Source organism: Hemiscyllium ocellatum, chromosome 5 (assembly GCF_020745735.1).
Source record: "Hemiscyllium ocellatum isolate sHemOce1 chromosome 5, sHemOce1.pat.X.cur, whole genome shotgun sequence".
NCBI lineage: Eukaryota > Metazoa > Chordata > Chondrichthyes > Orectolobiformes > Hemiscylliidae > Hemiscyllium > Hemiscyllium ocellatum.
In genome coordinates this window covers 54,476,787-54,499,931 of record NC_083405.1, presented here as the reverse complement: position 1 = coordinate 54,499,931, position 23,145 = coordinate 54,476,787, and the positions used below count along the sequence as shown (strand labels likewise).

The window sequence follows — 23,145 nt, the reverse complement described above, 5'->3', positions numbered from 1 at the left end:
GGGACCTAATTGAGGTATACAAGATAATGAGAGGCATAGATAGAGTCGATAGCCAGAGACTATTTCTCAGGGCAGAAATGACTAACATGAGGGGTCATAGTTTTAAGCTGGTTGGAGGAAAGCATAGAGGGGATGTCAGAGGCGGGTTCTTTACACAGAGAGTTGTGAGAGCATGGAATGCGTTGCCAGCAGCAGTTGTGGAGGCAGGGTCACTGGGAACATTTAAGAGACTCCTGGACATACATATAGTCACAAAAATTTGAGGGTGCATACATGAGGATCAGTGGTCGGCACAACATCGTGGGCTGAAGGGCCTGTTCTGTGCTGTACTGTTCTATGTTCTATGATTGTTTTTGTGTGTATAGTTTTTAAAGACATAACAATTAAAGAAGATCTTCTCTCTTTTTTACACCTAGAAGAGAGAACCAGAGGTGAGGATATCTACAATGCAGTCAAAAGTACATGCTTGAAAAAATCAAGAAATTGATTTTCCTCGCAACTGATGGTGTACCAGCCATGCTTCTTTACTCCTTACCCCTCCCCCAATCTTATCTTCTGCATATAAACCAACATTTTCCTAGCCATCATCAGTTCTGAGGAAGGGTGACTGGACACAAAACATTAACTCTGATTTCTCTTCACAGATGCTGCCAGACCTGCTGAGCTTTTCCACCAACTTCTGTTTCTGCTTCAGTTGTTCTGTGGCCAACTCTCGCCTTTACTCCAGGCAGACAAAATGTGCAATGTGGCTTGAATAGCACAGGTTAACTTTCACTGGCCATAAAGAAGCTCTCACTCTCTCTAGTATGATCAGCAACTTGATCCTTTTGCCTGATTTCGAGAGCTATCCATTTTACTCTCCCATTCTATTGAGACTGTAGAAGATGCAAACAATGCTGTTTGGGAATTATGGATAACTCATGAGAGTGAGTGATAATAACTTGAATTTCTTTGACTAGAAAAGTAAATGTTAGTTATGAACAGGTTAAAATGACCAGATACATCCCAAGCCTTATCCAAAGTTCATAGGTTTAGGCTCAGAACTTTATAAATAGAAACATAGAAACTAAGGGCAGGAGTACGCAATTCAAGCCTAGAATTGCCATTGAACACAGTCATAGCTGATTCTCTGTCTTAATGCAATATTTTCACTTTCTCCCCGTACCCCTTGATGCCTTTAAAATCGAAAAGATTATCTAGCTTTCACTTGAATCTAATCAGTGACTTAGTCATAGAGTCAGAGAGATGTACAGCATGGAAACAGACCCTTCGGTCCAACCCATCCATGCCAACCAGATATCCCAACCCAATCTAGTCCCACCTGCCAGCACCCAGCCCATATCACACCAAACTCTTCCTATTCATATACCCATCCAAATGCCTTTCAAATATTGCAATTGTACCAGCCTCCACCACATCATCTGGCAGCTCATTCCATACACATACCACCCTCTGTGTGAAAGATTTGCCCCTTAGGTCTCTTTTATATCTATCCCCTCTCACCCTAAACTATGCCCTCTAATTCTGGGCTCCCGAACCCCAGGGAAATGTTTTTGTCTATTTATCCTATCCATGCCCCTCATAATTTTGTAAACCTCTATAAGGTCACCCCTCAGTCTCCCTCAGTCTGTTCAAGTGTTACATGTTTCAAATAGAACCCCTCTCATTCTTCTAAACCCTGGTGTTTGCAGGTTCATGTGAACCTGAGATATCGATATGCTAAACCTTATTAAAATATTATCAATAGCTAAAGTTAGTAATTGTGACATGATTGACAAGACTTATGATGAAAATACAACAGTTGTAGCAACATTATCAGTTTCATTTGCCATTTCTGAAAAAGATAGGACTGGACAGGGATGCCTACAATATTATTGCAGTGGGTAACAAGGGACGTGTCATATCTCTTTTATATCTTGTCCTGTATCATAGGGTGCCAGGGGAGACCATGGTGTAAAGGGTGAAAAAGGACAACCAGGGCAAGGTGCTCCTGGTCCAAAGGTAAAAAAAAATTTAATTTCAAAAAAATCACTGAAAGCTTCCTTTTTTGTTGGCGACCAAACATGTTGAAGGGTATGATAGGGAGCTGTGCTGAGCAGAGAGAGTCCAGTTACAAGCTATCAGTTCTTCAATCTCACTGGGACAATGAACATATGATTTCAGTGCTTCCAGGTTTAGGATGACGGTATTGGCCAAATTTCCTACTCTTGATTATTGTCCAATTATTGGAAAGTGTAATCTGTGGCAGGCAAAAGTTAAGTTTAGTTTGTAATGTCCCCTGTTGTCAAGTAGACCACTAATACTCATGATTTATTTCATCACACATTGTGCATGAATATTTTGTTGCCAGAGCTCTTGGAACTGTACTCAAGGATAATTCACTTCATTTAGAAGAAGTTGAGGAAATTGAAAATGAACCCAATCAAATGTTGATTGTCATTGATTGTCACATAGGGAATTACCGTCAGATGCTGAGAAAAATTGAATATTAAATTTGCACAACAATTAACCGGAAATGATCCTCCTTCTGTGCTGATTTTATGAATGCAAGATAACAATTCAGACCAAGATAACAATTCAGACCAAGATAACAATTCAGACCAAGCAAATATGCATTTGCCCATGTATTTCCAAACACAAGCGATTTAATGCAGAAACACACTTCAAAAGATCAAACAGTTATTTCTCCATCTGGGAATTATCAATGGGGAAAGTTGAGAGGAAAAAACAATCACCTGCTTGCAACAAGCAAATAAAGTAGTTGTGGGTCTTTTGGTGTTCAGTATTCTTCATGACATATGATTTTAAATTTTACAGACCACACTTTCTGTCTACAGGAGATGACTGATGGATTTAAAACAGGTGAAAAACACAAGGCTTGGGAGGGCATAAGCATAACAGAAAGCTCACTGGCCTCTTTTGCCTCATGTACTTAGAGACAAAAATGAGTTTTGTCGAGTAGAAAGGGAATTGTGTTTATAAAACAATATTCCAGAAGCTGCAAAATATATTAATAGCATACATGAGCCTAATTGGAAACACAGAAGTTTAAAATAATAAATCCCTGTTCATGCGGAAAAGAAGGATTCTTTTTACTGGATGCACTCCAGAATTTCCAACTGGTTTTGGCAGTTATTTGCTTTCTCCATTATATTTTCCTTAATCTGTTTTGTATGTTGTTTATTATTGATGTCCAATTCCTCTTTCACAGACAGGTTGTACAATTTTAGTTGAACTTGAGGCCAGTTACCAAGATTTCAGAAACATTAACAACAATTCAGTACTGAGTTTGTCTGGGATATTACAATGTATTTTTCTTTTTTTTAAGAGTTTTATTATTAAACATTGTTGCACCCAACTTACAACATTACAGTTAAACAAACAGTAGTAAGAATCAAAGTATGGAAAAATACCTTGCAAATGAATCTTTTATATTTTCGTAAATTACTGGAGTTGGGAATTCTTCAACAATTGTCATCAATATGTTAATTTATTTTAAGTCAATTTGGACTCCATATTCTAAAGAAATTGACATTGAGATCAGGTTATTGAGAACTGTATCCAGGACACAATATGAATGGAATATTTCAGGCTATTAGTTAATAGTTTAGATCTGCTGAAGATCTCTTGTTGCAATGTGGAGAGATATCACAATCAAATCTCAGTTCTGATAATTGTGACTTTAGAATAAGATTTTAAACTTTGTACAGTAGTCAAATATACATTTCTTTGCTTGTTTAATTATGAAAAATCAAAGTGACTCATTTTGCTGAGGACAGCAAGAAAGAGAGATAGCAAAATAACTTGTTTCAAATCACATCTACCACAAAGTTGGATAGAATTAATGTTCATTAACAGATTTCTGAAGTTTTCATCAGATGACGTCTCACCTCCTAATATCTTTTCTCATTAAAGACCTTTAAAATTCCATCTCAAATATTTCAAATAACTCATAAATTAACATTTTCCAGAGAACTTATTTGAAAAAGCGACATGTTTTTAATGCTGTTTTGGTGCTTTACCTCTGTCGTTTGAAGTAGTGTCCAGGCAATTAATCTTTAATTTTTAAAGACACCAGCACAATGTTGAAGGGTTGGCAACCCTATTGTCAGATAGAAATCAATCACTGATCAATACTGATGATATATGATTTGCTTTTACTTAATGGTTTTGTAAATACCTTGTTTTTTTTCATAGGGCCACACAGGCTACACAGGTTCTAAAGGCTCGCGTGGACCGACTGGAATTGGGATTAAAGGTGTCAAGGTAGAAAAAAACCATCAAGCCTTTCTTATCATTGTTTCAAAAAGCCAGATAAGAACTCTCAAGGTGTCTCTAGGTTAACATACAGTGTAGTGTCATACTGATCAGGATAATTATAGGATCAAACCCACCACTGATTTAGAAATTGCTGAAGAAAGCCAGCAACATCCATGGAGAACCTTCAGAAAAAAGAGTCATCTTCATTCGTGTTACCCTCTGCAGACCTCCTGAGTTTCTCCAGCAATTTCTGTTCTTGTTTGTTCCAGATCTCCAATGGCCACAGATCTTTTGTTTTATGTTACTGATTTAATCTCACCCAAGACAATACACCAGGAGTGGTGGAAATACTTTTGGACTAAGGACAAAAAAAATCAAGAATACCTTCCCTAAATACTATTAGACAACAGTTGTTGATTTGAATATTTTGGGATAAAATTGACCTTATTTCTCATTTTTCAGCAGCATTCTAATACTTGGTACACATCGGTATCAATTAGTTCCAGGTGACTATAAATGCTCAACACATTCCTTCCCGAGTTTGTGATTCTGGGATATTTGAATTTCCAGGCTTTATGACCATGTTGTCAGTCAGTCTCCCGCCAAAAACAGGTAAAAAGTAGCAACTGGCCAGCAGCCAGGAGCAAAATTTTAGCCACCTTGAGTCCGTTGGTCAGCAGTTTTCTATTAATATGATCCTGGGCTAGACCACTCAATTTAAGTTATGATCTGTCCTGAGACCAATAGCTTTTATTTTTAAAGTTGACAAAGTGTGAAATTCAGGGATCATACTAAGAGAATAATGCTACAAGATCCAATAGTTTAAACAAGCAACAATTAATTTACTGTACAAAGTTGAAACTGTAATATAATCAAGCTCCAAGTGTGACTAATTTCTCCCACCTAGAAGTAACATGTGGTAAACGTGGGTAATTAATGTGAACTAACATCTCACAATGCACATTAAACTGCAAATCAAGACTGATCCCATGGATTTCTCAGCAAATTCTTCCCAGATATTAATGATGGGATGTGTCATCAAATCTCACTTAATTTCACAAGGAACTACAATTCTTCACTTTCGCTCATCTGTCCTTGAAATTCCTTCTCAAGAGCTGTTCTGTCATGGACTGGCTCAATGAATGCTCCCATTCTAGTAAAATATCTAGTAAAATATTATGTTCACCTGCACTCCGAAACTATGCAATCTCAACATAACAAGGCAGCTCACCACTCCTTTCTCATGGGATACCAGTGATGGGCCCTGAGGACACCTCTTCCTACTGCCCCCTCGACCATTACCCCACCCCCCATCACCAAACCATCATCTCCCAGACCATACAGAACCTCATCACCTCAGAAGATCTTCCACCCACAGCTTCCAACCTCATAATTCGGGAACCTCGCACTGCCCGGTTCTACCTCCTTCCCAAGAACCACAAGCCTGACCAACCTGGCCGACCCATTGTCTCAGCATGCTCCTGCCCCACTGAACTCATCTCTACCTACCTCGACACTGTCCTATCTCCCCTAGTCCAGGAACTCCCCACATACATTCGAGACACCACCCACACCCTCCATCTCCTCCAAGACTTCCATTTCCCCGGCCCCCAACGCCTCACCTTCACCATGGATATCCAATCCTCTACACCTCCATCCGCCATGACCAGGGTCTCCAAGCCCTCCATTTTTTCCTCACCAGACGTCCCCAACAGTACCCTTCCACCGACACTCTCATTCGTTTGGCCGAATTGGTCCTCACCCTTAACAATTTCTCCTTTGAATCCTCCCACTTCCTCCAGACCAAAGGGGTAGCCATGGGCACACGTATGGGCCCCAGCTATGCCTGTCTCTTTGTTGGCTATGTAGAACAGGTGACCTTCCGTAATTACACTGGCACCACTCCCCACCTCTTCCTCCGCTACATTGATGACTGCATTGGCCCATCTCATGCTCCCGCGAGGAAGTTGAACAATTCATCAACTTCACCAACACATTCCACCCTGACCTTAAATTCTCTGACACCTCCCTCCCCTTCCTAGACCTCTCCATCTCCATTAATGACGACGGACTTGACACTGACATTTTTTACAAACCAACGATTCCCACAGTTACCTGGATTACACCTCTTCCCACCCTACCTCTTGCAAAAATGCCATCCCGTATTCCCAATTCCTCCACCTCCGCCGTATCTGCTCCCAGGAGGACCAGTTCCACCACAGAACACACCAGGTGGCTTCCTTCTTTAGAAACCGCAATTTCCCTTCCCACGTGGTTAAAGATGCCCTCCAATGCATCTCATCCACATCCCGCACCTCCGCCTACAGACCACCCCTCCAACCGTAACAAGGACAGAACGTCCCTGGTGCTCACCTTCCACCCTACAAATCTTCGCAGAAACTAAATCATCCATCGACATTTCCGCCACTTCCAAAAAGACCCCACCACCAGGGATATATTTCCCTCCCCACCCCTTTCCGCCTTCCGCATAGACCGCTCCCTCCGTGACTACCTGGTCAGGTCCACGCCCCCCTACAATCCACCCTCCCAACCTGGCACTTTCCCCTGCCGCCGCAGGAACTGTAAAACCTGTGCCCACACCTCCTCCCTCACCTGTATCCAAGGCTCTAAAGGAGCCTTCCACATCCATCAAAGTTTTACCTGCACATCCACTAATATCATTTATTGTATCCGTTGCTCCCGATGCAGTCTCTGCTACATTGGGGAGACTGGGCACCTCCTAGCAGAGCGCTTTAGGGAACATCTCCGGGACACCCGCACCAATCAACCACACCGCCCCATGGCCCAACATTTCAACTCCCCCTCCCACTCTGCTGAGGACATGGAGGTCCTGGGCCTCCTTCACCGCAGCTCCCTCAGCACCTGATGCCTGGAGGAAGAATGCCTCATCTTCCACCCCGGAACACTTCAACCCCAGGGCATCAATGTGGACTTCACCAGTTTCCTCATTTCCCCTTTCCCCACCTCACCCTAGCTCCAAACTTCCAGCTCAGCACTTACCCATGACTTGTCCGGACTTGTCCGACCTCCCTAGCTCCTTTTCCACCTATCCACTCAACCCTCTCCTCCCTGACCTATCACCTTCATCCCCTTCCCCACTCACCCATTGTACTCTATGCTACTTTCTCCCCACCCCCACCCTCCTCTCATTTATCTCTCCACGCTTCAGGCTCACTGCCTTTATTCCTGATGAAGGGCTTTTGCCTGAAACGTCGATTTCACTGCACTTTGGATGCTGCCTGAACTGCTGAGCTCTTCCAGCACCACTGATCCAGAAATAAATGCTAGCGTAGCCATTGATGCCAGTAGGCTTCAACTAAATAAAAAAAACACTGTTCTCTTCAGTGACAGGTAGCTTCACATGCCAGTGCTGCCCCTGAGATTTCCTCCAATCTCCAGTCTTGTTCAAATGCACCAAGCAAATAATGCTTGTAATCTCATCAATCATATTCTTTTTAGATTAGATTAGAAACAGGCCCTTCGGCCCAACAAGTCCACACCGACCCACCGAAGCGTAACCCACCCACACCCCTACATTTACCCCTTACCTAACACTACGGGCAATTTAGCATGGCCAATTCACCTGACCCGCACATCTTTGGACTGTGGGAGGAAACCGGAGCACCCGGAGGAAACCCACGCAGACACGGGGAGAACGTGCAAACTCCACACAGTCAGTCGCCTGAGTCGGGAATTGAACCCGGCTCTCAGGCGCTGTGAGGCAGCAGTGCTAACCACTGCGCCACCGTGCCGGCCACAAACTGCACCAAAGTGCCAATGCTCACAGGCTATTTCTAAGCTCCTTTTAGCTCCCTCCAAGGCCTAGCTAGTGACCTTTTCAGTTTCCCTCACAGGACTTCCTCTGAGCCCTGACTTAACTACCTTCTGATTCTCAGAACTACTTCTGAGTTCTACCAGCATAAGAGCTGTCCAATGGTCTTGACTCCTCTCTTCGGCACAGAATCTGTGTAGTCCAATTGCCCTCTCAGCAATAGACCTAACGCAGCATTTTGTAACTTGGGGTCTATATTTCTCACATCTTCATTTCACTGTCTGTAATCAAGAGAGTGTCTTCTGTGACACTCTCCCCCCAGTGATCCTGAGTAGCCTGTTGAGAATCTTGCAATAAGTCCCTAATCTACTGTTGGGCAGCGCTGAATGTTGCTCACATTTTGTATCAGCCTTGGAACTGATAGAACCCTAGAGGTTACATTCTCATCAAATGCTAGAATTGGATTTCACTGCATTATGCATATACAAAACATAGTGCATGAAATTAACTTTATGACCTCATTTTCAAAGAATGATTTCAAAGGATGGTGTGTTGTGGGCAATGTAATCATGATTGCCCAGTGTGTGAGGTAAAAGCATACTGTAATTGACCTGTCAGATCGAGCAACATCACTATTAAGTGAGAGAAGCTGGAAAGATTACAAATTATGCCGCATAATTAACTGATCAAAAAATGAAGACTTCAAACATAAAGCAAAAATTTATCACCAAATTTTCAATGAAAAATCCAAACTACCACAACGATGGATGAAGAAAATGAACACTCACCGTGTAGACATAGATTGCTAATGGTTTGTGTCTGGCTATATTCAGGTGACAAAATTCAACCTAACGTGAAAATATTTGAAACTCCTTTAGTTTTTGAATCGTCTAGGAAGTTTGAGGTAAAACTGTGAGAGATTTACATGCTGTTTTCTCAGGGTGATATTGGACCTCCGGGACCACAAGCACTTACAGGCATGACAGGAATTGGTTTGGGTGAAAAGGTAAAGTTACCATCCATTTATTGATAATAGATGAATAGCATGTACTTCCTGTTTGCCATAATTACTTCACCTTTCTTGATTTTGTAATTCAGGTCACACACTGTTCAAATCAGTGGCACCACGATTGTGTTGCAATATCAGTGTATTATCTAACATTAGTTTCTATTTTGTGAAGACTGGAGTTAAACAAGACTGTGCTACTGCACCACCTCCCTTTTCTATTTGTCCCACTGCAATAGTGTGAACTCATGGACAGCAAATTATCCACAGGCATGGAGATAATCTGCAAAACAGCTTGGAAACTGTTCAATCTAGATGACCTTCAGTCCAAAACCATAACCACTGTCCATCAGTCCACCATTTCAATATAAGGGTGGTGCTCATGTGTGCACTCACTCATGAGGAAATTGAGTTTCAAGTCATTGCTGACTCCTTGTCTAAAGCACATTAGAAAATGAACCTTGTATTAAACACCCTAAAAACTAAGGTATTCTTCCAACTGACTCCCTCAGCAAATTGCAGTAGAAGCAAGTCATCCTTAATCTCAAAGGCATGTCTAAGATGAAGACGAAGGTTTAATGTATGCTTTTTATCCTCTCCTTTACACACATTTTTCCATCCTTCTAAGACTACACATTTTGAAGAAATCTGAACTGACTCGTTTTGCTAAAGGAAGGAAGAAAGATATAAATAACAAAGGAACAAATCTATTTATGTATATTTACATTTTCAACTTTTCACATTTTTATAGTGAGGTCTGAGCTCTGAGGTTGAATTCAAACATCTTAACTTGGAAAGAGCTGGCTCCACCAGCTATGCCTCAGTTTCCAGTTCCTCTAAGCCACTTGTTTTCACCAGGATAGCTTGCCTTTTTAGTCATTCTTACTCCTGCTTTACTTGTGAAACAATTCTTTCTCCTAGTTTCTTTCTGGCAGGGCCTGCTTCCTCGTGCAGCCCCAAGCTGTGTGTGCCGAGCTCCTTTCCTCACCAAGGACTCTCCTTACAAATTTGTTTCTTAATTTCCCTCTGACTATTAGGGGTCTGTAATACAATCCCAATAAAGTGAACATCCCTTTCTTATTTCTCAGTTCCACTCAAATAACGTCCCTGGATGTATTTGCAGGAATATCCTCCCTCAGTACAGCTGTAAAACTATCCTTTATTAAAAACACCACTCCCCCTCCTCTCTTGCCTCCCTTTCTATCCTTCCTATAGCATTTGTATCCTGGAACATTAAGCTGCCAGTCCTGTCCATCCCTAAGCCACGTTTCTGTAATTGCTAGTATATCCCAGATCCCATGTTCCCACCCATGCCGTGAGCTCAACTGCTTCCCTGTAAGGCCACTTGCATTGAAGTAAATGCAGTTTAATTTACCAGTCCTACCTTATTCTCTGCTTTGTTGCTGCCTGCCCTGACTGTTTGACTTGCTTCTTTTCTCAACTGTACCTGCCTCAGATTTATCTCTTTCCTCATTATATCCCTGGGTCTCACCCTGCCACCTTACTTGTTTAAATCCTCCAGAGCAGCTCTTGCAAATCTTCCTGTCAGTATATTAGTCTCCTTCCAGTTCAGGTGAAATCCATCCTTCTTTTACAGGTCACTTTTATCGCAGAAGAGATTTGAGTGATCCAAAAATGTGAACCCTTTTCCTCTGCACCAGCTCCTCAGCCACGCATTCATCTGCTCTGTCCTCCTGTTCCTACCCTCACTAGCTCATATCACTGGGAGTAATCCAAATATTACTACCCTCGAGGACCTCCTTTTTAAATTCCTGTCTAACTTTCTGGATTCTGCCTGCAGAAGATCATCCTTTTCCCTTCCTATGTTGTTGGTTTCAATGTGTACAATGACCTCCTGTTGGGCCATTTCCCTTTTTAGAACATACTGCACCATTTCTGATAAAGCAATCTACACTAAGGATTTTTAACAAGTAACTTTCATTCATCCTGCCAAGCACATGAGAATATGTACATACATACATTCAAAGAGAGGCGAGAGATATAACTTCATCATGATCTGCAGACAAACACTAAAACACTAATGAATAGCAAATAGGAGGGATTTCATTGGAGCAGGTATCCTGCCTTACTTCCATGGCTACATCCTGTCTTAGTATCCCTGGAGAAGGAGCACACATATTTTAAGCCTTTTGTGCGCAATGGGCTTTTAGGTGCTGGAGTGCATCATCGTTGAATGGCATTCTACTTTAGTTTTTTTTTGATTATATGATTTTTGTTCCCGTGCTCATTTAAGGAGATATTAGAAGATAATCCTGTTTAATTTGACTTCTTGGTTTAAGAATATAAAATTTATATCATGACAGATGTGCAGATCGTTGTTTATGAACATTAAACCAATGCTTTAATGAGTCTCATGCAACAGTTAACACCAGTGGCTCACAGGTTTGAATGGTCAATTCCATGCCAGCTTTCCATTATTATAGCCCACAAGGGTTGTGATTTTCTCGTGATCAAATTGAATCGGTAGAAGATTGTGGATTTTTTGCACAGCAATGGAATTTAGAGTATTGTAGAGCAGAGTGACCTTTTGTTTGTGTTTTCTACCGTTTACAACTAATACAGTAAAATTGAGACAGCGCTCCCCCAGGAGCGAGGGTGCTACATGGACAGCACAAACTACACAATCGTACATGGCATAAAGTGCATAAGAAGTGCAAAACATGCAAGAGACAGTGTAATAGAAGAATGATAAATAACAGACATTGTTTTTCTAGCAGCAATTCGAAGTCGTGCAAAAGAATTTCAAATGGGAAAGAGTCCAATCATACTGTGTTAAGGAGCCTGATGGCTTGGGAAAAAAACTGTTGCACCTCATTCAATTTTAATAAAACATTGTTATTCAGTGTTGCTTTTCAATTCCTTTGACTGGCTGCTGTGAAATTTCACAGCATTCAGGAAACATTTTCCAAACTTATTCTGCATTTTCTTATATATTAAAGAGTGTCTATGGTGTTCAAAGATTAAATGGGATGACATCCAAAAACTGGAAGTTAACTCCAGTAATCTAGTTTTTTTTTCACCTGAACTTATTTCTCAAATATATTTTTGATTCAACAATTACAAAATATATTCCAATAAAAAAGCACTATTCTGTTATAACAACTTAATTTGATCTGACCCGAGTTCTTCATGAGGAAATGATAACTTTATATAAAAACAAAAGGAATCACAGTGACAGTAACAATTATGAAAGTAATACCTGTTAAGTATTTTGGGGAATGTTGTTACTGGCATTGCTCTGACCAGATTACATACCTTAGCATCAAGCATCTACCCTGAACATCACTGCAATTTCAGAGTTAGCACATCAACAGTTGACATGACTTTCTTACTTCAAGATTAGAGAAGAGCACAGACCATAGCTGCTTTCATAGATCTCAACTAGTCCTTCAACTTTGTCAGCAGAAATAGACTCTTTAAATTTCCAGAGAAAATAGGCTGCCCATCTGGAATCCCAGCATCACTTCTTTCCAGAAGAACATGCAGAGTTTTGTCAATTATAACACAGATGGATTATGTTCAGGAGCAGGGAAAAACAAGCTGTATCCAGGCCCCGACACCCTTTGGTATATTTTCTCCAACCTGTTGTTGCACATTTTCAGTGATTAAAATGAGGGTTTCTGTTTAACTTGACAAAACTATGTGCCAAGACCCAAGAGCATAATTTCCTTGTCTGTGAGTTGCTGTTTGCTAATGACGCTATGCTGACATCCCATGGTTAAGTTAACTTCCTAAAACATGCAGGTGAGGTCTCTGGGGCCTGCAAAAGGTTTGAACTGACAATCTGAGTAAGGAAGACCAAAGTTATAGGCAAGGATGCAGAGACTCCACCTTGCTTCAACAGGGATAACGTCACTCTGGAGGATGGCAATAGCAGTCATGACAAAGTTCAGAACTGGAGTGTGAACCAGCAGCAAGCCAACTGAAAATGCAATGCTCTGCCTTTACCAGGATTGTGTTCCTAGTATCACCCTTTATTGTAGCAAAGCATAGATAACTTATGAAAGCCAAGAAAAGCATTGAAAAGTTTCTACCTCTACTGCCTCACATGAACCTTAGGTATGTGCTGGCAGCACAGAGTGCTGAGATTTAAAGTATACCAGAAAGAAGGAATGCCCAAAGTAACTACCCTCTTAAATCAGCAGTAACGCTATTGGCTGGGCCACATGAGCCAAATGGATGACAACCAAGCCTGAAAGACATATGACCATTAAAAAGAGTTAGGCCACAGATCAGCCATGATCACATTGAAGGGGACAACATGCTTGAGGGACTGTAAGAAAAACAAAAGTTGCTGGAGCATCTGTGGAGAGAAAGCAGCATTCACGTTTTAGATCCAGTGACCCTTTTTCAGAGCTGGGGCCTAGAGAGAGCTGAATGGCCTACTCCTGTTCCACATCTGCAATAAGATAATGTCTGTAAGCGAGACTTCAAATTGACCAGGATCAGATTGGATAGATAGGAAGTCACTGCTGACCAGAATCACTGGACACAAGCAGCCAGGAAAATAAATAATAAGAAGGCAGGTGGAGAAGGACAGAAACATCAGTCAAAGTCATGCCAATGCAATTCATCTGTGCCAGCAATAGAAGGGGTTGTCAGTCACAGATGACCTCTGCAGAAATAACAGACGATGAACAATACAGATATGACACATGCCCTGAGCACTGTCCAATGTCTCCGAAGATGAACCAATGCCATTGAGCTCAATACAATGGAGTGTTGAAGCTGACATCCAGATCTCTCTATAATACAGTATCATTTTTAAGTTGCACACTCTCTTGACTATGAGGGTATGAAAATTTTAATTTAAAGGAACTAGAAGACAAGAGATACCTTTTGCTCAATAAGAACATAAAAATGCTACAAAACCTCAGATCAGGGAGCTCTGACAAGAGAAACAGATAACACTTCAGGTCACTGAACTTACATAACAGAATTGAAGAGAAGGAGAAATCTAAGAAATCTTTCCCTGTAGGAGACAGGGGGCTTAAAGAAAGACAGGGAAGTTCAGTGATAGGCTTGCAACTGGCAAATAAAGTCGTTGTTGCAACTAATGAGTGCGTCCTTATGTGGTCAGTGAACTGGAGATTGATAAAGCATATATAGCTTTTTTAAATTGTAATAATTAAAGTGAAAGCAGTGCAACGGTCAAGCTTTCACTGTGAAGGACTGTTTATTACAAGTTATAAGTGAAAATTTTTAGAGATAAAAAGCTGAAATTATTAACAAGAAATTGTAGACAAAGATTAAAATAAATAAATAAGGCAATGAACAACTCAAGAATAAAGTCTGTGGTATATTGCTGGGCCCAGTTATTGACTTCTTTGTTGCTGAAGTGAAGGATTTCACATGTAAAGTCAGATCAAAGCCCTGTGATGGATTCTGCTGTTGAAATGAAAGTACAGGTAGGTTCTTGAGAAGAGCTGATCTTAGGAGAGAGAATAGAATCCTGTCTTCTAGTTCTGCAGGAGTAGCATTTTTAGTCACCCAGTTACTTTACAGCAAACCACTGTCTTTATTGAGATGTCTCATTCTCTGCCTGAAGAGGTGTTTACTTAGCTGTTCGAAAAGAGACCTCTCTTTATCTCTGCAGTTCAAAATACCACTCTGAGGGGCCTTCTTCTTGAAGTTCTGCACAATGGTTTTGTTTTAGCCTGATTTGTTCAATAGGTCAAAATGGTGGTATGTTAATTTTAAGGAATCAGGGGTTCCACAAAGCAGTCAATTATGTTCAGACTCTTTGAAGTTCTTACTCCAGAGCTAGAATTCTCAAACCTCCAGTATCTATTTGAAAGCTCCTTATATTTCGAGAGTCTTTATGTGTTTGGTAATTTCTCTCTGCAACCCAGTTAAAGCTTGTAGCTGTAAAGCCAAGTAACTTGTAGCAGATTTTTTTCTTAAACCTGTTGTGTTTGGCTAGAATTTAAAAATAAGGGGTTGTTGCTTAAACTTGCCTTGAGCTTCACTGGAACACTGTAGTAGGGCATTGCTAAAATAGGATTTTGGTGGAGAATTTTAAAAATGTCTATCCACTCTTAATTCCATTTGTTTTATTTCTGCAGTAAGAACCAAACCTATTTAATTAATATTGCACAGTATGATTAACAAATTCATGTTCTGCACTTCAATTCCTTGTTACTTTTCACTTAATTGGAATAGGAATACTGCTTCTGGATAAACAACGCACTCTCAAACTTGTTTTTTGCCTAGCTCTGCACATGGAATAACAAAAAGGGACTGACTCGTGCTTGACCGTTGCAGGAATATTCTCATTTACACAGCCATTGTTTGTAAGAATAAAACACATTGAGCCATTATGAAAGCCATGATAATGAGAGATGTTAAATTTGGTGAACTGATTGCCTTCCTTTATTCCATGCTTCTTTTCTTCATCAATACTATACATTTTATGTAGTTGATTTTACCTCAGGGCAAGGCAAGTAAGGGGAGGGCCAAAATGGACACTGTACTCAGAAGTTTGGAAGATGATGAAGCCTAGCCAGACCTTATTTTAATATTGGAAGTCCTTCCAGAAGCAGTAGGGTTGGCTGAAAGGAAGATGAGTCAAAGGGGATTCAGGGAACTGTTGTTAGGAGACCCAGAAAGTGAAAAACACCCTCTTCTTCGGCTGACAGTAATTAATCACCCAACCTGAAGTAGTCAAAACAAAGCATAAACAATTCGTAAAACCATAACTCATTAGAAATTTAGCTCTCAAGAGAGCCGAAAATAATTAAAACACAATATGATTTGTCATCTCAACATCTGTACAAAAATGTTTGTTGTCTAATGAAGAGTTATTGCTGACTGTTAATAAGCCAAAGCCGAAAATTCAGTGATAACCTCATACAAGATGATGACTGAGCCCACAATGCTCATTGAAAGGTCTAAGCTGAACATTCAAGAAACCAAAACGTAGTAATTGTGTACAAAATACAACTTAGAAAATTTAAACCAAAACCAACAAAAATCCTATGAAGAATGGCTGGATTTGTTAAGTCTTAATGTTTTTCATGCCGGAATAGGCTAGTTGATTCCTGAAGCCTTCTTCTCTGATTGTTAAAGCCATGGGGGAACTAATTATGGCCTCAACTTCACTTGCCTGCCCACCCAATGCTGCTTGACTCCCTTGCTGCCGATCTACCTCTGCCTTAAAGACATAGAGTGACCCTGCCTCTATTATTTTCTATGAAAAGAGTTCCACAGGCTAACAACCCTCTGAGAGAATGAAAGAATCTCATCTTCATCTTAAATGGGAAACTTCTTTATTTTTAACCTGAGTCTTCTAGTTCTTGTCTCTCCTACAAGGTGAAACATCCCATCAAGTATCAAGATGCCTCAGGATTCTATAGGTTTCAAAACGATAGCCTGTCAATCTTCTCGATCCTGATGGATGCAGACCTAATCGATTCAACCTTTCCACTTAGAAGAATCATCTCATCCAGAAATTAGTCAGGTAAGCATTCTCTGAACTGCTTCTAATGCAGTTGTCTCCTTTCCTACATATGCCAATCAAAACTATACAAAGTGGTCCAGATATTGTCCCACCAATACCCTGTAGGGTTATAGGGAAACATCCCCACTCTTATATTCCATTTTCCTCACAAAAACCATCAACATTCTACTTCTTTTCCAATTTATTTGCTGTGCCTGCATACTAGCATTTTATGATTCATGTACCAGAACACCGAGATCCCTCCATGCTTCAAAGTTCTCGAAGCCCTCTCTATTTAAATAATATGCTGCTTTTCAGTGCTTCCTGTCAAAGTGAACAAGTTCATATTTTCTCACAATACACTCCATTTACCAAACTTCTGTCCACTCGCTTCATCTGTATCAATTTGCATTTTGCAATAATGCTTTTGATTCCTTCATTCAAGTCATTAGTGCAATACACCATTCATTACATCTTTCCAATAGGAAAATGACCTAATTATGCCTATTCTCAGTTTCCTCTGAGCTAACCAATCTCCTATCCATGCCGGTGTGTTATCCCATAGGCTGTGAGTCCTCATTTTGTGCAACAAAATGTTCACATGACACAACCACACTGAAGCCAACAAAAATGGCAGCAACACCATAAAAATGTAAAGCCAACTTAAAAGCTGAACAAAAAACAGACGGAATGTTATTAAGAACAAAGAGTACCAGGATCACCAACAGAAACTGTATAATAAACATAAATAATTTGTCATAAATTAGACCATTTATAAGGCAGAGGTAGTTAGAAAACATTGAAAAACAAAGCCCTAGAGTTCAGACTACTATCATGACCATATAATTATAATACTATATATTTTAAAAAGGATAATCTGTCTACAAGATGCTTCCAGAAGTCACAAAAAAGCTCTTGTTGATTCATTGCTGCGAAAAGCAGATAGGCTAATCTACATCAATCCAAAGGAAAAAATTTTGAATTTAGTTAATCCTTGGACAGCACAATGGATCCATCTAGTGATGGCAGCATTTAAAACTTCTGAGAGAACAGGAGGCTGGAAGGATATTACAGGGAATTCCATTTTAATTAATTTCTTTGCCTGGTGGAACAAATATTCACCAAAGTTACTAGAATCCCTACAGTGTGGAAACAGGCCCTTTGGCCCAACAAGTCCACACCAACCCTCCTAAGAGCAGCACTCCCCACCCCACCCCCCACCTCCCCAGCACCCCCCCACCACCACCAGCTTCTGACCAATGCAGATAACCTACACATCCCTGAACACCATGGGCAATTTAGCGTGGCCAATTCACGTAACCTGCACATTCTTGGATTGTGGGAGGAAACCGGAACACCTGGAGGAAACCCACGCAGACAAGAGGAGAATGTGCAAACTCCACACAGTCAGTCACCCATGGTTGGAATCAAACCCAGGTTCCTGATGCTGTGCGAACCACTGAGCCACCGTGCTTACCATAGAAGCAAACTTAATTAAAATAAGGCGGATTATAAAACACAACTTTGAGTGCAACTCAGCAGAAAGGACTCTGAGAGACACTGTAAAGAGTTTTCATCCAAAGGAAACACAAGAAGAATAGTTTCAGAAATCAACTGTTGTTCTGCTTGAACAGCCCAGGGAACCTACAAGTGCCATAGCCACTGAACTCGTGAGAAAGAAGAATATTTTTCTCCATTACTACCAATGGAATCCATCTCAATGAGCAAACTCCAACTATTTGACTACAGAAGCTATTACAGTGGTTGAACTCTGACATCAAGTTTTCAATCCTTTAACCTCACGAAAAGCAATTGACAAACAGACCAAGCCTGCAACAGAAACAGAGTTTCTTAAGTTAATCTTGATGTGTACCTTTTATCCATCCCTATTTTAAATTTTGGTCTCTGTGTTTTAGGGCGGAAGATGGCTAGTGGTATTACTGCTGGAGTGTTAATCCTGATATCCAGACAACATTCTGGGGACCCGAGTTCAAATCCTGCCATGACAGATGGTGGAATTTCAATTCAATAAATATCTGAAAGAGTATAATGATGACCATGAATCAATTGTCAGAAATATCTGTCTGGTTCACTAATGTCCTTTAGGGAAGGAAACTGCCATCATTACCTGGTCTGGCCTACAGGTGACTCCAAACCCACAGCAATGCGGTTGACTCTTAACTGCCCTCTGGACAAATTAGGTATGCTGCCTAGCCAACGACACCCTCATCTCATGAATGAATAATGGCAAAAGAACATATTTTAGCTGTAGCATGTTTTACTTTAGCAACTTTGAGCCATCATGTTGTGTGGTCCATAAAATGTGAAACAGGTAATGAGTTGTTTTAAAAGCTTTATTTTTTGTTTACGTTTTAAGCCAATTCCCATTGGCAAAGTATCTCAATGTAGTTTATTCTTTTCCCACAGTATAACTCCTTGATATTTGCTGTTTATATCGTTCCTACTTCCTATTTAACCCTTCCTGCTTTCTTGGCCTTGCCCATTTGTACGGTTCTGTCCTTGAGCCAACCTCTGTACACTGTGGTTCCCATTTACTTTTACTATTATTGATTTAAAAAGATTAATCTTTAACTCATTAAAACTGATTCATCACTTTCAGAGACCAATACTGTACACAGGACTCCAGCTATGGTGTCAACAATGCCTGTATAACTGAAGTATAATCTTTCTATGCATTCAATTCCCTTCACAATAAACAATAGCATTATATTAACTTTCCTGCATTATTGTACCTGCACACTAACCTATTTGTGATTCAACCCTAGGATATCCAGATCTCTCTGCAACTCACAGTGCTGAATATCTGACCATTTTGATCATTGTTTTATTCATCCAGCCAAAATGGATAATTCTACATTTTCTCACATTATAGTCCATTTGTTTTAATCTAAATCCCTTATGCCTTCTTGAAGATGTATGTTCCTTCCTGTCTTGGTACCATCAGCAAATGAGGCAACTGTACTCTTGATTCCTTCCTCCAAGTAACTTATATAAATGGTAAAGTTGTGGCCCCAGTACTGATCCCTATGACACACCACACATTACATCTTGCCAGTCTGAAAATGGCCAATTTAAACCTATTCTCTCTTTCCTGTTAGCTAGCTATTGTTCTACCCATGCCAGTTAATGTTATTTTCAAGACCATGAGCTTTTATTCTCCACAATAAACTTTGATATGGCACTTTATAAAATGCCTTCTAGAAATCTAAGTACAGTGTGTCTACTAGTTCCCCTTGATCCACAGCATATGTTACATCAATGAATTTGTTAAGCATGGTTTCACTTTGACAAATCAATTTTAACTCTGCCTGACCTTGATAAGTACCCACTGAGATACCTTTAATAATAGCTTCTAACATTAAGTTAACTGCCAGTAGTTTAATGCTTCCTGTCTCCTCCTTTGAACTTGCGGGAAAAACATGACAGCCTGTTTTAAAACAGAAAAAAAATTTAAAACACATTTGCTCACAAAATGATGAGAATAATCAAAGAGTTCAATCTGCCTCTCTCCTGTATCCATAGCAACGTAATAAATCAACCTTTACCATGTTTAAGTATAAAACCCTGCTGCTGTTCTCAAACTGAAACACTGAGAAAAGAGTTAAATAAACTGTACAAATTCACAGTTCACAGAGCATTCTGAGGCCGCATCTGATGTACTCTGTGAAACAGGAACAGAAAATGCTACAATGACATAGTGGTTGGAATTGTCTAGGCCCACTTGGAGATTTTAGAAGTGTAGGCAGGAGAACCTAATTGAGTGGGAAACATCAAATAGGTTTACCAATGGGAGGTTAAAGATTTACCATTAATATCTCAGAACCTTTTAGATGGGTTGACTTTAGCAAACCTCTCCAGTTGCAGGCTAAATACTCATGGCACAGTGGCTCAGTGGTTAGCACTGTTGTCTCACAGTGCTAGGGACCTGGGTTCAATTCCAATCTTGGGTGACTGGCTGGGTAGTTTGCACGTTCTCTGCATGTCTGCATGGGTTTCCACCGGGTGCTTCAGATTCCTCCTACGTTCAAAGGTCTACAGGTTAGACGGATTAACTGTGCTGAATTGTCTATTGTGTCTGGGGATGTGCAGACTAATTGTTTAGCCATGGTGATTGCAGGGATATGGTAGGGGAGCTGGGTCTGATCTGGGATGGGATACTGTCGGGAGGGTCAGTGCAGATTCAATGGGCCTCCGTCTGCACTATAGGATTTTATGATTAGTCAAAAATGGGAAACTGAAGAATTCACAAACCTAACTATATATGTAAGATAGGTACCAGGCAGGATTTATTGATCCTCCAAACTCTGGTGGGTACAAACTCCTTCAATTACTTTGCTCTTTTGTATTAAAGCTGCTTCTTTGCACAAATGCTTACAAAGTTGGGAGACTATTTCTCCATGTTGTCAGTTCATGAATAGTCTTAGTCATATGCAGCCTGGATATTTGCTATTATAAACACTTAGTGTTTAGGGTGAAATATAACCAGACCATCAAACTGTCCAATTGAGGTAGGCTACGCTGGCTGATAAGCCCATAAGTCAGTGGAGCAGAAGTAGTCCATTCAGCCCAGTGAATCTGCTACACCATTTAATGAGATTGTGAGTAATCTGATCATCCTCAACTCCACTTTCCTGCCTTTGCCCCATACCCTTGATTGTCTTACTGATTAAAAATCTGTCCATCTCAGCCTTGAATATACTTAACAACCCAACCTTGGCTGCACTCTGTGGGAAACATTTCCACAGATTCACTGCCTTCTGAGAGATGAAATTCCTCCTCATAGCTGTCTTAAATATGTGACCTCTTATTCTGAGATTACACTCTAGTCTGGTCCTAGACTTCCTCTCAAGGGAAACAAACTCTGTTTACACCCTGTCAAGTCTCATAAGATGTAAGGTTGCCTCTCATGCTTCTAAATGCCATTGAGTACAGGCCTTACCTCTGCTCATAAGAAGGTCACCTGGAATCAGTCCAGTGAACCGTCTCTGGACTGCCTCTAACATTGGTATACCATTCCATAGATAAGGGGCCCAAAGCTCTTCACAGTATTCCTACTCTGATCTGATTTAAACAATTTTAGCAAAACTTCTTTACTTTTATATTCCATTCCTTTTGAAATAAAGGCCAATATTCCCTTTTTGTGATCCATGGATGAAGACTCCCTAACACCTCTATTTTGTAGCTTTCTGTGGACCTTCTCTACTTAATACATTCAGTAACTTTATTCTTCCTGCCAATGTGCATAATCTCACCCACACACTTAACTTATCTCTCACTCTCTGCAGATCCTGAGTCATCCTCAGCACTTGCCTTTCCACCTATTTTTGTGTCAGCCACAAACGTGTTTATAGTGCCTTCACTTTCTTCATCCAGGTCAATGATCAAGACTCCAAATAACTGTGGCCTAGTGCAGATCTCTGTGCCACACTGTGAGTTACAGGTTGCCATCCAGAAAATGCCTCCTTTACCCCAGCTCTCTGGCTTCTATTAGATGACCAATTCCCTATTCATGCTAATTTATTACATGCAACACCATGGGCCCTTATCTTAAACAACCTAATGTTGTTTGCAAACATGATCGCTTTGCAAGTGGAGTTGAACTCAGAAGGAGGTTCACTTCTAAAGGCTATCGATCATGGTTGTATCTTTGTTCTATACGTACATTTGATGAAAAGCTATTCAGTGTTTACATTCCCCCAATGATGAAAAGACGTTAACCTCAGTGTGTGAGCTGTTAGGTGCTGTAGCTCCTTTTATGTTTTGTTTTTAAGTGTGAATGCTGAGTGTGAGAAGCAAGACCACTGTGATGCCATCAGTAGGTATAATGACCTGATAGACATTGATTGCAATGAACTATCTGGTGACTGTTTGACAGTCATCTGCACGAGCACCCTTGCATTCCATCTCTTACTCATAGGAGCTTGAAGCATTGAGTATGTAACCAGGTAGAGTGCAGGGAATTATTCATTGCCTATGAGCACTGGGGTCAGGGTCTCATTGGTCACCCACACATGCTGATCTCCACTGCCACATCTATCTCGCTGCCTTTGTCAGTCAGGATGGCTTTCAATTTCCATCCATAGGGAAAAGAACTTCCCATCTGTCATGGGTAGTTCTCAAGAGAACCTCAAAGGAGGCATCACTAAAGGATGGTGATGCTTTTTTCTTGTTTCTGACATCTACAGGAGGGGGTGAAGATGCTGAGTAGAGGATAAATTATGTTTCGGGGTTGCAGACAGTAATGTACTATCTGGGGCCCTTTTCAGCATGGTGTCTGGTTATTGAGTACCAGAGGGTCGTGGTGGGCATCAGAATTTCTTGCCTATCCATCCATAAAATTTGGTGTTGCACCAGTACAGGGATTTGTAATAAGCTGAGAAGAAATGTAATTATATAGAAAGACCTGCCCTTCCCCCGAGCAGAGGCCCATCCTGCTTTTACTACCTTCTCAAGCTTAGTCTCAAAACAAAAGAAAGTTTTGCTCAGTGAGTCAGTAGCTATCTATTTGGATAAAATGTCAAGTTTCTATTTCAGATGCACAATTATTTTAACAGAGTTGAAAAGAAGAAGGTTGTAGTGATCGTTATAAGGTCAGCCAAGTAGACC

General features: G+C 40.6%; 1 protein-coding gene and 1 long non-coding RNA gene across 2 annotated transcripts in view; one reads left to right on the top strand and one right to left on the bottom strand.

Moving 5' to 3' along the window:
- The window catches only part of si:dkey-256h2.1 (uncharacterized protein LOC337520 homolog), a 246,445-nt gene that overhangs the window by 81,922 nt on the left and 141,378 nt on the right, over positions 1-23,145 (bottom strand). The window lies entirely within an intron of this gene.
- On the top strand, positions 1,939-9,050 carry LOC132816033 (uncharacterized). The gene is made up of 3 exons (XR_009644736.1): positions 1,939-2,001; positions 4,198-4,266; positions 8,994-9,050. It is a non-coding gene; the product is annotated as an uncharacterized LOC132816033 (long non-coding RNA).